This window comes from Myotis myotis, unplaced genomic scaffold (assembly GCF_014108235.1).
Source record: "Myotis myotis isolate mMyoMyo1 unplaced genomic scaffold, mMyoMyo1.p scaffold_m19_p_20, whole genome shotgun sequence".
Taxonomy (NCBI): Eukaryota; Metazoa; Chordata; class Mammalia; order Chiroptera; family Vespertilionidae; genus Myotis; species Myotis myotis.
In genome coordinates this window covers 8,082,068-8,099,493 of record NW_023416325.1, presented here as the reverse complement: position 1 = coordinate 8,099,493, position 17,426 = coordinate 8,082,068, and the positions used below count along the sequence as shown (strand labels likewise).

General features: G+C 41.3%; 1 protein-coding gene across 7 annotated transcripts in view; it reads left to right on the top strand.

Annotated features, from left to right (window-relative positions):
* APLP2 (amyloid beta precursor like protein 2) overlaps positions 1–17,426 on the top strand; it is a 54,477-nt gene that overhangs the window by 329 nt on the left and 36,722 nt on the right. The window lies entirely within an intron of this gene.

Genomic DNA, 17,426 nt, shown 5'->3' with positions numbered 1-17,426 from the left:
GCGCTCCCTCCCCCGCCCCTGCGTGGTGCAGTGCTGAGCGCTGGATGGATGTCGGGCCGCCTCGGTCGCCGCAGAGGCCAAATGAAAGGCATCGGGGCTGCGGGGGGCGGCGGACCGCCTCGGCCGCCGCAGCCTCCATCCCGCCTGTGGCCCCGCGCGGTCCAGACGCCACCGCGTTTCCGACCCCCATCCCTCCCCGGGACGAAGCGAGCTTCGGTCCGCAGCTCCGACCTCGGGGTGGCCGGGGTGAGTGGGCAGCGCGCTCCCCGCGGGACAGTGCTGGCTTTCCCTCCGGGCAGCGGCCGGGGCATCTTTTGTGGGCAAGGTGGGCTCCGATGTGGGGAGCAGCCGCTCCCCGGCGTGGCCCCGAGGAAGTGCCGAAGGTCCCGAGCGCAGGGCGAGCGCGCTCCTGCCCGGCCGCGGGCGTCCCTCTGCCCGCCGCGCGCCTGCCTCCCTCTCCGGGAGGTCCTCCGCGCTGGCCCCGGCCCCGGAGGGGAATTCTTACATAGCGCCGTTTGCCTGAGTCTGGAAAAGGGGGGGGTGGGGGTGGAGGGGACCCTTCTCTGGCGGCCGGGATGGCTCCCTTTTGAGAGTGGGTTTCCCCGAGGAGGGAAGGTGAAGGCTCTTTTTTGGTTACCCTACTTTTTTGCTGTCATTCTCCCAAGTCCTGGTAGTTGTGCATCTGATAAGCCCTGGAAGCATTTTTGTGCCGCGAGGTGGGTCAGGGGCCTGGCTTGCGGGCGATGCCGGCGTCGCGGCCGCGGGACTGCGGGTCCCTGGGTGCGGGTGGGCTCTGCCTGGTCGCCGCCGCGCCACGGAAACCCTTCTCGCTCGCGGGGGACCGGGGACCCCGTTTCCACCTGCCTTCTGGAAATGGCGCTTGGGCTGTGGGGCTGGCTGGAATGAGTGTGTTTCTGCTGTGTCGTGGATATTTCTTTTCCCTGTTCACTGTTTTAAAAAGGACAAGTTCTGCATCGTTAGCTGATCTCAGAGAGAAGTGAGACTGGATCTGATGACATAGGAATCGACAGACTCTAATAAAAACCGCAAGTTAGAATGTGTTCTACAGAAGGCTTAACTATTTCCACGGGTGAAAATAAATCTAACCAGGAACAAACTTTTGCAGATGGAATGGCTTAACACGTTTGTATTTATTCTGCTTAAAGCTTTAAGGAAGGGTTTAGGGGGAAAAAACACGATTCTGTAGGGAGAAAGGGAACTTAAATTTTAAGTAGAAATAGTTCATGTTGATATAAAAATACTTTTCAACGATGATTATTTTAGCTTCCATACAATGGTTAGTTAGATATATGTCTTTAGCAACCCCCCCCCCCCCATTTGATGTCGCTTGAAAGCAAGTTAGGTCAGTGGGAGGGGAAGGGAAAAAAGGATTTTGTATAGAATATAGAACTTAAAAAGCTGACAAAAACCATTGTTCACCCTCTTACCTCACTTCCCAGGGGTATGAGTAACATCAGGCACTGGTGAATTCACAATAAAGGATTCATCAGTTGTAAAGAGCATCATCCTTTCAAGTTTAAGCAGACTATTAACACCGGTATGCCTGCAGAGAAAGAACTGACAGTATGAGGATTTGTTGTGGATTAGATTTCGATTGTTACCCACAATATTGTTCAGTTGAAAAGTCTGGCTAGACAGTAGGAAATAGACATTTCCCAGGAACGGTTTCTAAATGCTATTTTATGGTAACTCCTGTTCTTAGGAACTATATTTTTGCCCGCACTAAATTATTTTTCAAATGTTTTTTTTTTCTTTCCATTTGTCAAGCAGGCAGAATTTTATTCATTTGCATATATCTTGATTTTACTTCTTTGTTGTCAGGCAAAAGATTGCCTGAGCCTTAATTTAGATGAGAATGGCCTAAATGTGGATGTCTCTGGGAAGGTCCTTATTGACATTAGCCAAAGGGATTCTAGCCAAATCCCCGATCAAGTTGCTTGGCACAGAATTATTAATTGGAGAATCTTTAGTGTTGCTTGGTGTTGACTGAATTAATCTCTTACACCTGTTTAAAAAGAAAAAAAAACACCTCTGTACTCAGGGTCACTTCCTCTTTTAAATCCAAGACAAATCCTGTTGTGTGCAAGCTCCCATTTGGGATTCTCAAATGGCATTTGTGCTGAAACTCTGCACTGTATAAAGTGGACATTGAGACTTACAAGAGCCAGAGCTTGAGTTCTTTCTGCCACGTTTAAAAGTAAGTGGACCCGTTGATAGCCAGTTTTCAGAAAAGTCAAACTCAACGTGTGACAGCTGCAGCAGAAGGTAAAGAAGCTTTGTGTTGGGATATTTCTGAGTGGTGGTATAGAGGATGTCTGATTATGACTTGAATACAGCCCTTATTTTATCATAACTACCTTTGAAATCTTTTGATAAATATGATAAACCAAGTGTTAACAGTCAGGTCCTCCTCTCATAGAGGGAATTTGTTTCATCACCTAAACCCGTCAGCCCCCTATTGTAGCCACATGTGGCTACCCAGCTTGCAGTTGTGGATAGTGAGATTGAGGAATGAATTTTCCATTATACTTAATTTTAATTAATTTACTTTTCCACGTAAAGACTGACACTCAAATCAGTGATTGGAAAACTTTTAGCTATGTTTGAAATAGCTTGGCTGTGTGAACCCACATCTTAAACTGTACATTTTATTGAATATAAATGCAGATCAGATATTTCCTATGAAAATTTAGCATCTGCCTGGAGGTGTGCTGTAATTGTAAAATACACACCAGATTTTGAGGACTTAGTATGAAAAAAGTGCAAAATATCTCAATGCTTTTTACATTGATTATATTAAAATGATAATCTTTTAGAATTGGCAGAGTAAAATATATTAATATTAGTTTTGGTTGTTTCTTTTAATTTTTAATATGGCCACTAGAAAATACTACATTTAGGGCTCACATATTTCTTCTAGATTGCTCCTTTAAAAATATTTTTTTTTATTGATTTCAGAGAGGAACGGAGAGAGAAAGAGAGAAACATCAATGATGAGAGAGACTCATTGATCTTCTGCCTCCTGCCCACCCCAAACTGGGGATCCAGCCTGCAACCTGGGCATGTGCTCGGACCTGGACTCAAACTGTGACCTCCTGGTTCATAGGTTGACGCTCAATCCCTGAGCCATGCCGGCTGGGCTGGATTGCTAATTTCATGTCTTGCTTGAGTTGGTCCTGCATGTGTTTTTATTAGCACAGTTTAAATATATTGCTTTCCAACCCCCCTTCTCCCAATAAACTCTTGCTTGAAGTCAGTCCAGTGTGATGGTGTTTTCTTAGGACAATTTTGAATGTTATTTTATCTCTATTGTCGTTTTTTTTTTTTCAATTAAATTTTATTTAGAAATTTCAAGCTTACATAAAATTGTAAAAATGGTACAAACAACTCTCATACCCTTTACCCAGATTCACCAGTTGTTAACATTTCCCCTACCTAGCATGTCCTTTATCATTCATTCTGTTCGGCATTTTTTTGCTGAACTGTTTGAGATTAAGTTGCATATGTTATGCATGTTTACCTTTGGAAACTTTCTTGTGTGCTTCCTAAGAACCAAGGACATTGTCTTACATAACCTTAGAATAGTTATCAACTTAATGAAATTTAACATTGATGCAATGATTCAATCAAATCAAATACTGTCTGTATTTGTTTGTCAGTTGACCCAATAATATAAAGCATTTGAAAACATGGTTATTTTTAAAGCTAAAGAGCTTTAGAATTCTTGGCAGAATATGTGAAAGGTTATTAATTTTCTCCAAATAGAAAAATCAGTTTTTTAAACTCCTCTGATATTGTTGACTTTGGAAAATAAAACCTTTTAACATTCTTTATATTATGTACCCTTACTGAATTCTCAGGCTTTTGCATTTTCCTTCTCTTTTTTAAAAATATATTTTTATTGATTTCAGAGAGGAAGGGAGAGAGAGAGAGATTGAAACATCAATGATGAGAGAGAATCATTGATCGGCTGTCTCCTGCATGCCCCACCCGGGATAGAGCTTGCTACCCTGACCTGGAATCAAACCATGACCTCTTGGTTCAGAAGTTGATGCTCAACCACTGAGCCACGCCAGCCTGCATTTTCTTCTTGAAATAAGAACTTAAAGCTTAAATATTACATAGGTAGTGCTGTTCATTATAAAAATTTAAAAAAAAATACATGTAAACATGAGAAATGAAAAAGAATCTGAAATCCTGTTACTCAGGGAAACCTCACGGCAGACATTCTGGTGGTGCAAAGCCTTCTGGATCTTTCAGATACATGCGTTCTATATCAGTGGCATATGTTGCATATTGAAGCTGGTACCTAACAAGTATTCATTTGAATTGTCCTAAACTGAACTATTGAAAGAAAATAAAGTTACCTGTGTGATAAAAAATAGGGATAAAAATTTGCCCAGTCATTGTAGTCTCTATTGGAGGGGGCAATTTGAGAGGATTTGAAATCTCCCACAATCCAGTTTTCATGAGTTGTTTTTTTAAAAACGAGATGAACAGGATTACTCTAATGCTTACTGCTGTAATGTAGTGTACCTTGATCTGTGGCCCGAGATGGAAGGGGAACCATGGAGGTACATTGGGATAGAAATGAGTTCCAGTCCTTTGTTTCAAATGTAACTAATAATTCCTTTTGCTAGGGGAAGTTTTCTTCCGTAAGTACCATGAAGTCTCTCTTAATGACATCTTTTTAAGCATAACGGAAATCTATTTTTAAAATAGGAATTCTCATTTGTTATTCACACTCCTGGTGTCCGCTGTTAAACAGCACAGCAGTAAAAACAAGTCATGCGGTGCTTTTTACTCTAGTGAATGCCCTTGCTGCGATTTCTAGGCCCCACCCCAGGGATTCTCAGTGAGGGCATCTGGGACTCTCATTTCCAAATGCTTCCTAGGTGATTCTTCTGAGCAAGGAGAGCAAAACAACACAAAGCTCCAGCAAATAAAAACCCCACTAGAACTCATTTGGGCACCCTGTCTCATAAATGCTCCCAAACAGGCTGGTGAAGTAGGTATTCTTATCTCGCCTAAAAATGGAGGCCAGGGGTTTATGGTTGCGCATCAGGGCCAGGGTTGAGTCTGTTTGTCCTGTTCTCAAGTCTGTTGCCCTTTCCTTCCTCTACATCAGTATGTTTCATAATCTTTCCCTTTTGGCTGCAGATTTCCTTTTATGTATGTCTACCTATCTTTCCCAAGACCAAAAATCCTGATAGGAGTATTTTCTTTGGAAGAAACTAATTTCATAGGAACTACTACATATCATGAATCAAAATACGCCAAACTTTTAACAGCGGTTATCTTTAAAGGATTAATTACAGGGAACTCTGTGTTTTACATTTTCTATGGCTTTTTAAAAACTTTTAGTGCCTTTTATTTAAAAAAAAAAATCTTACCAGAGGATATGTTTATTGACTTTAGAGGGAGAGACAGACACATACACACCCAGACATCGAATGGTTATATGCACCCTGACCTGGGATTGAACCCGCAATCTAGATATGTGCTCTGATCAGGAATTGAACCCACAACATTTTTGGTCTCTGGGACAATGGTCCAACCAACTGAGCCACCCAGCCAGGGCAAACTTTTATTTTTAATGCCTTTTAAATATAATATGCATGTTCTTTTTTGTTTTGTTTTGTTTCTTAATCCTCAACCAAGGATATTTTTCTTTCTTTCTTTCTTTTTCTTATTTAGAGAGAGAGAGTGGAAAGGGAAGAGGGAGGGGGGGAGAGAAACGTTGATGTGAAAGAGACACATCGATTGGTTGTCTCCCGAACATGCCTCGACTGGGGCAGGGGATCAAACCTGCTATCCAAGTACATGCTCTTGACCAGGAATCGGACTCACAACCCTTCAGTTTGTGGGCCAACGCCCTAAGCACTGAGTCACACTGACCAGGGCATGTGCAGGTTCCTTTTTAAAAATATTAATCTTGCTTCATCTTTGTATTCAGCAAAAAAAAAAAAAAAATAAGGAAACATGTAGAAAGTCTTATAAAACTCTCAGTATGGGATTATTTGAAAGAGAAAATACTACGGGTACCAGATTTACAATCATTGGCCTCGTTGATAGACAAAACATTGGGAAGAAGTTGATTCAATAACCAATGACTGGGGTAAGATTGTGGTCTAGAAAAAAGATACCCAGCATTTGGAGTGGGGCACCCATAGGGGTGGTTTGTTGAGAGCTCAGCACAACCTTTTCAGTCTGCCTTCGCCTAAAGCAGTGATGGCGAACCTCTGACACGCGTGTCAGAGGTGACACGCGAACTCATTCTTTTGGTTGATTTTTCTTTGTTAAATGGCATTTAAATATATAATATAAATATCAAAAATAAAAGTCTTTGTTTTACTGTGGTTGCAAATATTAAAAAATTTCTACATGTGACACGGCACCAGAGTTAAGTTAGGGTTTTTCAAAATGCTGGCACGCCGAGCTCAAAAGGTTCGCCATCACTGGCCTAAAGCCTAGTGATTGCAACATGGCTCTTTCCATTTCCGCAGGGCATGCTCTGATGTGCCGGCATTCAGAAGAAGAAGAGACTGTCTCTTCTTGTATATCTCCTTTTAAGAGTGAAGAAACCTTTTTCCAAGCCCACCAGCACAAGACCCCCGCAGGTCTTACTGCGCAGAATTGTGTCAGATGCTTCTAGCCAAACCAGAGGGGAATGGGACCTCTGTGATCACTTAGACTTCGGGTTGGGTTCCGTTGCGAAAGAGGGCTGTGGATACTGATTAGATGATAACCCAGTGCTTACTGCAATTTGGGTAGTTCTATAGCTGGGCTAACTGGAAAGAAAAAGACTTAATTTTTTCTCACCAGGAGTGTCCGTGAATCAAAAGGCGAAATGAGACATTGGAGGAAGCATACACAGTACAGTTATTAGGATGTTGGCACTTCATTTTGAGGGACAGTCAGAATAAAATGGCTGGGATGATGAAGTATGTGAAAAATTGGATATGAGACCTGGGTGATAGTTAGCCTAGAGAAGAAGAAAACCTGGCGTTTAGTGGTGGTGGTCTAGAACATAGTATTTTTGAATATTTTAGACTTTGTTTCTGGAAGGCTAACTGATGCCTTGCTTAGGTTGAAGCAGAATTTTCACCTGGAGAAATGAGCTGATAAGAGTGTAGGACCTTTTATTTTACTCCCTTTAATTATGAACATTTCCATCATAATATAATAAATATATAAAAGATACTCATATATTCACCGCCCCATTTTGTTAAATTTTAACACTTCCTTATTTGTCTTAGCCTTTCTTTTTGAAACAACTAAAGTATTATAGATATGGAAATAAAACATACGATAGGCCTTTAAACTTTTCCACATGCCATTAACCTTCCTTCCAGAGGTAACTCTTATTTTGAGTTGGGAGTTGAGCATTCCTATTCCTGTTTGCATGCTCAGAGAGCTCTGTCATCTCTTTGGATTCCAGAGAAACTTGCTCTGGGTCTTAGTTGTAATAAATATTGGTTTATCAGTGTAGTGTTCATTGTTTGATGGTGTTTTGTGATATTTTAGAAGGTAAGATGGCTAAGATACTTGAACTGTAAGTAGAGGTAGTGCCATACTCTTGAACACGCCCAGCATACAGAGCACCATTCCTGGCCACCCAACATCAGAAGCCCCTGGGTATTTTTGAGTTTTTAAAATTTAAAAGTACACACACACACTACACACACACACACACACACACACACACACACCCCAGTGTATTTTCATAAAACAGATAATTTGTGCAACTACCACCAAGGTCAAGAAATAGAACAGCCCCCCTCACCCTTTCCAGTAACTGTTACCCTGACTTTTATTGCATGTAATTACTTCCTGCTTTTCTTTATAGTTTTGCCGCCTAAGCATTCATTCCTTAACACCATATTTGAGTTTTTTTCCTGTTCTCTAGTTTTATGTAAATGCAATCCCTCAGTATGTATTCTTTAGTATCTGGCCTCTTTCACTAAACATGGTTTTGAGAGTCTGTATTGTTGAGTATAGCTGTGGTTCATTTGTTTCCATTGCTGTATAGTACTCCATTGTGTATGAAGAAACCACAATTTGTTCTGCTATTGATGGACATTTGGGATGTTTCCAGATTGAGGTTATTGAGATAATACTGTTCTCTCCCTGGCTTGCCTTTTCACTCTCTTAATGATGTCTTTTGAAGTTCTTAATTTTAATATCTAATTTACCAGTATGTTTTCTTTTTAAATTATTTTCTTCCAAAGTGATTTAAAATTACAGTAGGTGCTTTTTGTGTCCTATTTGAGAAGTCCTTTCCTACTCTGAGGATATAGTTATTATTCTACTGTGTTGTAGATTAGAAGCCTTTTGTTTTGCCTGTCACATTTGAAAATACAGTTTACCTGGAACTGATTTTTGTTTAGTTATGTAGTATCAGTTTTTTTATTTCTCTTTTCCATATGGATATCTAGCATAAACCACCTTGCACCGTTATTGTCAAGGTCATCCTTTTCTTTCTATTTTCCCATGACACCTTTGTTGTTAATATCTCTACTGTATATGGATGAGTCTGTTTCAGGTCACTGATCCATTCTTTTGTATTAGCTCATCTGACGTTGATTCTTTCTAATGTATTTTTCATTTCAGTTATTGTATTCTTCAGGTCTGTTGAGTTGGGGTTTTTTGTGGTTTTTTTTTTTTTAGGTCTACTTAGTTCTTTATACTTTCTAACTCTTAGTTGAAATTCCAAGTTCCTATATTCCACTCTCTAGTATGGTAAGCATTCTTAGGACCACTTCTTTGAATTTGTTATTAAGTAAATTGTTTATCTACATTTCTTATAAGAATTAAACAAAATAGCTATTTCTCCACATCTTGAAAATAGTGGCCTTATGGAGAAGCGGCCTCTGTGTAGACTGTGTGCCAGGTGGTTTTGACAGGCCAGTAGGAACTGAGGGGGTGTTAAGGTGTCTGGAGCAGCTCTGGATGGGGAGGGCAGGTGTAATAATGCCCTGTTGGTCCTACTTGCTCTGTTTGTTTGACCTGAAATGGGCGTGGGAGGTGTCTGGGAATGTGCTGCAGGGACTTAGCAGGCAGGCTAGAGCACCTCGATAGAGCCCCATGCACCCTATGGAGGTGGAGGCCAGCTTAAATCACCTCTAACCCTGGAGTGTTCTCACATCCCCTGAGAGCATCCACGGCTCCTCAGCTTTCTCTGTACAAAGTGTTCTCTGTAGCAGTGACCTCTCTCCAGGTGCTGTGCGCCTGATGGTTTTGGGAAGCCAGTCGGAGCAGAGCAGGTCCCTATGGTGCCTGAGGCACTGGTTTTCCGACTGGAGTGGCTCCTAGCACAGAGGTCAGGACCCTGTTGTTCTGCTTGCTTAGGAGCCAGAAGGCTCCAGGCATTGTAGCCGGAACGCCCTGCATTTGATCTTGCACGTGGGCCAAAGTCCCCAGGTAGAGCTCCTGCCAGCCCTCAGTGGAGGGGACATAAACATGGCCCTCCAGAGCCAGTGGCAGCTCCCATAGTTTACCTCCTTCTCTAGTCCATCTCTTCTCTCGTTTGTTGTTCAGAAGCTGTTCATCCAGCCGTTTGTCTCACAGGAGAAATTGCTCTCTCTATTCATATATATTTGAGTTTGTTCATGGAAGGGGGTGAGTTCAGCATCTGCCTGTGCTGCAGCCATCTTGGGCCTCCTAATAGTCTTTTTAAATAATCAGCTTTGGGTTTTGTTGATCATCTCTATTGTCTGTGTATTTTAATTTTATTACTTCCTGCACATTATTTTCTTCTTTCTACAATTCATGGGATTAATTTGTTCTTTTTCTAACAATTTGAGATGACTGCTGAATTAAAAATTTTTCAACCTTCTTTTCTAATGCGTTTATGTAAAGCTATAATTTTTTTTCTGAACAGGGCTTGCGCTGCAGTTCACCTGTTTTTTCAAGCTTTCTACTTAATTTTTAAAATTGAGTTATAATTGACATAGAACATTTTGTAAGTTTAAGATGTACGGTGTGTCAGCATAAGAAATGTCCAAACTGGTAAGAATTTTAATGAGTTTATTTGAGCCAAACTTTTAAAATTTACTCTAAGCAACTTTCCAATATACAATGCAATATTATTAACTGTTGTCACTGGACTATTAAAAGTTTTGTACTTACCATTGTGTTACAGTTGCCTACAGTATTCAGTACAGTTACATGCTGTACAGCCTTGTAGCCTTACAGCCTAGGTGTGTAGTAGGCTAGACCCGTGGTCGGCAAACTGCGGCTCGCGAGCCACATGCGGCTCTTTGGCCCCTTGAGTGTGGCTCTTCCTAAGCCTTAGGAGTCCCCTAATTAAGTTAATAACAATGTACCTACCTATATAGTTTAAGTTTAAAAAATTTGGCTCTCAAAAGAAATTTCAATCGTACTGTTGATGTTTGCCTCTGTTGACTAATGAGTTTGCCGACCACTGGGCTAGACCATCTAGGATTATGTAAATAGACTTGTGATGTTCCCATAGCACCCATCCCTGTCATTAAGTGGTGCGTGACTGTATTTTTTAAATACTCCTCAGATAATTCAAATTTTCGTGAGGTTGAGAGCCTCTGATTTAGATTTACATATTCTCTTTGTTATTCTTCATGTCTCTTGTATCTCTGACCTTCTTTCTGGGATAAGTTTTTTCTTCCAAAACACACTTTAGAATTTCTTTAAGGGTAGGTTGTTTGATGACATTCTTTTACCAAATATCTTTCTCACTACCTTCCTTGCAAGATAGGTTCATTGCGAATAGAATTTCTTTCATCATTTGAAAGATCTCACTTGACTGCTCATATATAATGAAACCAGTATCCTACTGTTGAATATAACCCACAACTTGACTTAGCTGTCAGCATAGTTGTTGCTCCTTTAAAGGTAATGTGTTCTTTATCTCTGGCTACTTTTAAGCTTTTCTCTTTGAATCTGGTTTTTAGCAATTTTGCTGTCTGCAGCTAAGTGTGGATTTAAAAAAAAAAATGTACAGTTGATCGTGGGTGTGAGGGGCTTTGACCCCTGTGGAGTCAAAAATCCTTGTATAACTTTTGACTCCCCCTAAACTTAACTCCCCTTGGTGTCTACAGGGCGTTGGTTCCAGGACTCCTATGTATAACGAAATTTGTTGGTGCTCAAGTCCCCTATATAAAATGGTGTATATCAGCGATTTTCAACCTCCTCCTCTCGGCACACAAAGTAATTACTAAAATTCTGTGGCTCACCAAAAAACCTATTTTTTGCTGATATGACAAAAAAAAATAGGTATACTTTTGATTCATTCACACCAGATGGCTATTATTGGCTGTTGTCATTTTTTGACAGTCTAATAGAAGAGTCAAGTATTGCATGTTTTAAAATTTCTAGCAGCACATTAGTGTGCCAAGGCACACAGGTCGAGAATTGCTGGTGTAGATCAATACACATACTTGGCCGTCCAACTTGTAGTAAGCATCTATTACTCATGGCGATTTCAAGTGAACTAAAAGCCACATTTGATAACAGAATTTTCTTTGATTGGCTGGTTGGACTCCGCCCTGCCCCACCCCCCTTTGAAGAAGCTTTCTACTTAATGCTATATGAATGTTTTTCTTTATAGAAATTCCCCCTCCCCCCCCAGCAACTTTTAAGAAAAATTACTATTTGAGGCTTGATTAGCTTCCACAGGATCTACATTAATCAAATATCCAGCTGGGCTGTCATTTTGAAAGAGTAATCTTGTGAATTGATGCAAGTCATTGAGACTGAATGTTGTCTGGTGGTGTTTTTAAACAATGGAAATAGTAAGCAGGAGATTAAAATGTTTTAAATATTGATGGAAAAAAGATGAAATGCAAAGCACAGACTCAAACCTGATACGCTCCCAGTCATGTTGAGCCATTGCAGGTGGTTTTGTGTGTTTATGTGCAGTGAGTGAAGACGCTGGACTTGTCACAGAATGGTGGCAAGTGCATATTGCAGATCTAGTACCAATCGCTGTGGATGAATGGTCCTCATTAAACTATCCCTATGGCGGTCTGATAGCTATACGAGCTGTATCGATGTCTGTCTCCGGAAAGCCAGGAGAAGATAAAGTAGAACATAAACTCCAAGTCTAGTTTGAGGTCATGAAGGTTGCTTCAGTAAACATTATCAAGAACAACACCCTTTTGGCATTCTTTTTACTTGGTAATTTATGAAGATAAATTTCTTTTGGAAATTTATCAGTGCTACATCAGTTGTTGGAACATTTTGGAGTGTTATGGCAAAAATGTTTGGAAGAAAGTAAAGAGACAAAGTGACCAGAAGGGTAAAAAATGTCTTATACAAATATAGATAAGATTACATCATTTTATGCGAGCATATGTTGGCCAAGTATACTTTTATCATGTTAAGTATTACTGAGACAAAGATACAGCAGCTTCTGTGATGTTAGATTTACATACATTTGGAAATATTTGAAATCAATTTTTTTACAGGGCCAAAGAAGTCACTTTAACATGAACATGTGTTTTCATCCTGGCATTAAGTATTACAAATAAATTGCAAACTTTTTTCCATTGAGCTTGTTAATAAATAACTGTTCCCAAGAGATGAGCAGGGCAAAGGAAAATCATTCTAGTACAAGCCAACATGGATCGCCCAAATTTGGCTTGGGTACTGAGTTACCAGATAGTATTACATACCTAAATAGCTGCTTGACTTGCCTGTTTCTGAAGGGTTCAAGGTGAACTATTTATTTCTGATGACTTCGTAAGACTATTTAGAAGAAAAACAAGGAGGGATTTTTGTAGACTGTGTGCTAACACGTGCTGTTGGAAATTACTGAGGAGACTTTTTTTTTTTTGGTAACGGCACTATATATGGTGGCAAAATAATTTTCTTCTTACAGTGTTCGGATTGAATGTCATTTAGAGGCTGATCTAAGGACATGAACAATTGTAGTAGTGTATGTGTAGTAGTATCTGTGTGTACATATATAAAATTATATATGTATTGTTGTGGATTGTAGTTATATATTAAAGAATATAGACGAGCCCTGGCTGGTTTGGTTCAGTGGTTAGAGCATTGGCTGTGGACTAAAGGGTGTCAGGTTCAATTCCAGTCAAGGGCATGTACTGTGGTTTCAGACTTGATCCCTGGCCCCGGTTGGGGCGCATGCAGGAGGCAACCAGTCGATGCGTCTCTCTCACATCAATATTTCTCTGTCTCTCCCCTTCCCTTCCACTCTCTCTAAAAATCCTCGGGTGGGGATTAACAACAAAAAGAATAAAGACCATGTGGGAGTATTTTAACTATAAAATACATAAAATGAATTTAACAAGGTGGTTGTCTTTTTTTTTTTTAATCCAAAGTATAATGGTTTAGAATTTGCCAGTGGTTGCCATGCTCTCACCTACTTTTTATTGACTTGCTTTTATGGAGTATCTGAATTCAAATAAAAATGGCATGTTATTATACAAAGTAATTGTAAATGGCTGTAAATCATCAAAGGAAGAAAGTTTTAGCACAAGGAATAGGATAGTTTTGATTACTCCAGGGGGAGAAAAAGATTAGATTGGATTTGAAAAAAATCCGTGTTCAGGGAAGGCTACAAGCACTGCTACAGAGACATCACTGAGTTGTCCAGGAAAACTAGTTGAAATTGGGAGGATTAAGTCACTGAACATGCATCTTAGGAGAAATGCCTGGCTCCATCTCTGACATGACTGAGGCATTCAGGTGCTACAGTGAATTGGCATTGAGAATCGTCCAGGCTTGTAAACTTGAAGGAAATAACAAGGTTCTCAGAGCAAAAAAGGAATACTCAGGCTTGCTCCAGAGAAGTTTGCAAGGAAAAGAAGTCCCCTTCTTGTACTTCACTAGATTTTTAAAAAAAATATATTTTAATTGATTACAGAGAGGAAGGGAGAGGGTGAGAGAGATAGAAACATCAATGATGAGAGAGAATCACTGATTGGCTGCCTCCTGCACGCCCCCCACTGGGGACTGAGCCTGCAACCTGGGCATGTGCCCTTGACCAGAATCGAACCCGGGACCCTTCAGTCTGCAGGCCGACACTTTATCCACTGAGCCAAACCAGCTAGGGCACTAGATTTTTTTAAAAATATATTTTTATTGATTTAAAAGAGGACAGGAGAGGAAGAGAGAGAAACATCAATGATGAGAGAGAGTCATTGATTGGCTGCCTTCTGCATGCCCCACACTGGGGATCAAGCCCGCAACCCGGGCGTGTGCCCTGACTGGGAATCAAACCGTGACCTCCTGGTTCATAGGTCGAAGCTCCACCACTGAGCCACACCAGCCGGTCATACTTCACTAGATTTTGAGAAGCTTCAGCCACTCTCGCCCATAAAGCAAGCATTCCAAAAGGACTTCTATGATCTAGATATGTATGTTTAGATACATTTCTGTCTGTTCTTTTTTCTCTTTATTTTCATATTCAGGAATAGACTTCTAATTTGTAATATTACGCCTATAGAAAATAGGGGTATTAGTGTACCTTTCATTGGGGCTGCTTTTGACTGACATTTAGGAAGCGATCAAACAGCAGTTGGGGATCTCTTATGACAGCTTGAGACTCGTTCCCTTTTTATTAGGGCTGTTTTGTTTATATGCTGTCCCCCTACCGCACCAAGCCTCCAGCAGTTGAGGTCTTTGAGTACTTGTGACCCATTCATCTAGCTATCACTGGAGCCTAATATATACTTTATCTGTTCTGGTCGTTGTTATTATTGTCTTTAGGAGGCGTTTGGATTTTGTTCTGTGGTTGTCAGAAGCCTGGGAGCGGGGTTTTTGTTTGCTGGTTTGTTTCAATCAGACGTGAACATATATGTGAATCTAAAGAGTTGGGGGCGGAGGAGTGTCACCCTGTGTGTCCCCCCCTTCTCCCTGGCTCAGCAATTGGATAAAATAAGAACTTTGGCTCTTGGCACCTAACTCACTTACATAATCAATCTTTTTAAGAAGAAATGTCTCAAGGTCCTTTTTCTGTCTAATTCCTGTTCCTTACTTTACTTGTAACCGCTTGTCTCTTGAGCTAGCCTGTCCTCTTCAGACAGCCTTTGTGGCTCTCACCCACTTAACTCTTGTCAACTTGAGGATTTCTCAGTCCTCAAGGAACCATGTGAGTACATTCCTGCGTCATCAGGAACACTTGCTAGCCTTCATGATGGAAGAAAGGAAAGTGCATTTATGTTATTTCATTATAATATTTTTGTTCGTTTTGTTAATCTTCACCTTAGGATATCTTTTCCAATTGATTTTTTTTTTCCCCCCAGAGAGAGTGAAAGAGAGGGTGGGGAGGAGAGAGAGCCCAGGGGAGGGGGGGGGGGGAGAGAGAGAGAGAGAGAGAGAGAGAGAGAGAGGGAGAGAAAGGGGTATGGATTGGTTGCTTGCCACACTCGGGGGCTGGGAATCAAACCTGCAACCCAGGCACTTGCCCCTGACGGGGTTCTATCCCCCTTTGATGTGTGAGCTGACACTCTAACCACTGAACAACACTGATCAGGGGGAAAGTGCATTTAAATGGCATCTACAGGTGAAAGAAAAAAAATCAGTCATGTCTTTCTTAGCACAGTGTTAACTGAACATTCAGCACTGCACGTCCAATAGAAATAAATGCAAGGCACATGCACAATGTAAATTTTCCTAGTTGGCATTTTCTTTAAAAGCAAAAATAGATTAAATTAGTTTTAACAATATGTGTTATTTAACTCATAGCTGATATATTATCATTTCTACATGTATAATCATATTATAAAATCAACATGTAATATAATTAATGAGAAACTTGGCACTTTTCAATTTACATACTAAATCTTTGAAGTTCAGCATATATTTACCTTTATAGCCGCATCTCAATTTGGATGCTAATCTTCCTGGGAAATACTTGATCCAGTAGACTCACCTTCTGTCTGCACTCAGACTGTTTCCTCACCTCTCATGTCTCCTGGGCTCAGAGTGGCCTGTTTCTGTCCCTTTCACCACATTGAAGTGACTAGTGCTCCGTAACCTTGGGAAATGGTGGGCTGGCATTTCAGTTGGTACTGCTTTATCTCCTGGTTTTTCTCCCTCAGCAGTGGACTTTCTGTACGCCTTCATGTTGATAGTTTTTTTAAAATATATTTTTATTGATCCTAGAAAGAGGATGGGAGAGGAATAGAGAAATAGAAACATTGATAAGAGAAACATCAATCAGCTGCCTCCTGCGTGGTCCCCTACTGGGGATCGAGCCCCAAACCCGGCATGTGCCCTAAATGGGAATCAAGCTGGTTCATGGGTTGATGCTCAACCACTGACCCATACCATCTTGGCAAATGTTGATATTTCTTACGGTTCTGTCCTCCATTTCAGCTGCAGTCTCCCCAGATGATCCTACCTAATCTCGGGGTTTAACATTCTTTCAGCTTGTTACTGAATTGCAAATTCATAATTTCAGCCCATAATTGCAAATGTATAATTCCAGCTCTGGAGTTCCTGACCTATATTTTTGTCTGGGAAATATCTCCACTATTGCCACTGGATAACCTTCGAATACTCAAAATACAAGGCACCCACATCGGAAACCTGACATCTGACCACCTCCCAGCCCGTGGGGTGGAGGGCTGCATTCTCCTGTGAGCCTCATGTTATGTGACTTTTCAGGCTGTGTACATGGATTCACTTGGCAAAAAAATCCAGACTTGCCATACTGCATAAGCTTCTTTTTTAAACTTTAATTTGGCATTCATTATCGATCTACTTGGGTGTAAATGATTACCATCTATTCTTGGTGCTGTTTCCAGATACTGTGTTTAGAAAACAGATGAGGGTCTCCCCTTGAGGACTGACTTACATTCTAATGGAGGGAGCTGGACAATGCAGGTAGTTTCAGATTGCTGGGGGAGGAGAGAAGGGGGTGGTGGGAATAGGGGGAGGGGGAGGCAGCCATGGCTTGGGGACTGTCCTCAGGAAGGCCCCTCAGGACGCACATTTTGGTGAGAATGTGTCTGTCTCCTCAGGAAGAGCAGGGGAAGGGAGTTCTAGGTGGAGAAACTTGAGGTTGGAAAGACCCTGGCTGGTGTGTGGACACAAGGACGAGTGGTGGAGTGAGGCAGGAGTCATGGGTAAAGGGTGGGAATCCCTTGGAACAGAAGAGTGATGTGTGCTGAGATCATTTGGAAGGTGTGTGGGGAACAGATCATAGAGGGCAAGGGTGTGGCCACAGCTCCCCAGAGGCCCCCTGACAAGGGGAACAATAGTGCTGTTGTCCTTTCCACTGTGGGTGTGGGTGTGTTTGCGCTCATTTACATCCTTCTTATTCGTTCTCTTTACTTGAGTGTAGCTTTTCTTCTCCTTTATGCGTTTGTTTAGTTAGGTGGCTTGATCCTAGGGAGGCCCTGAGCAGGTCTGCCTGGGGCTGGCCTGTAGTGTGTGGGTTCTTCGCAGCACGGGCC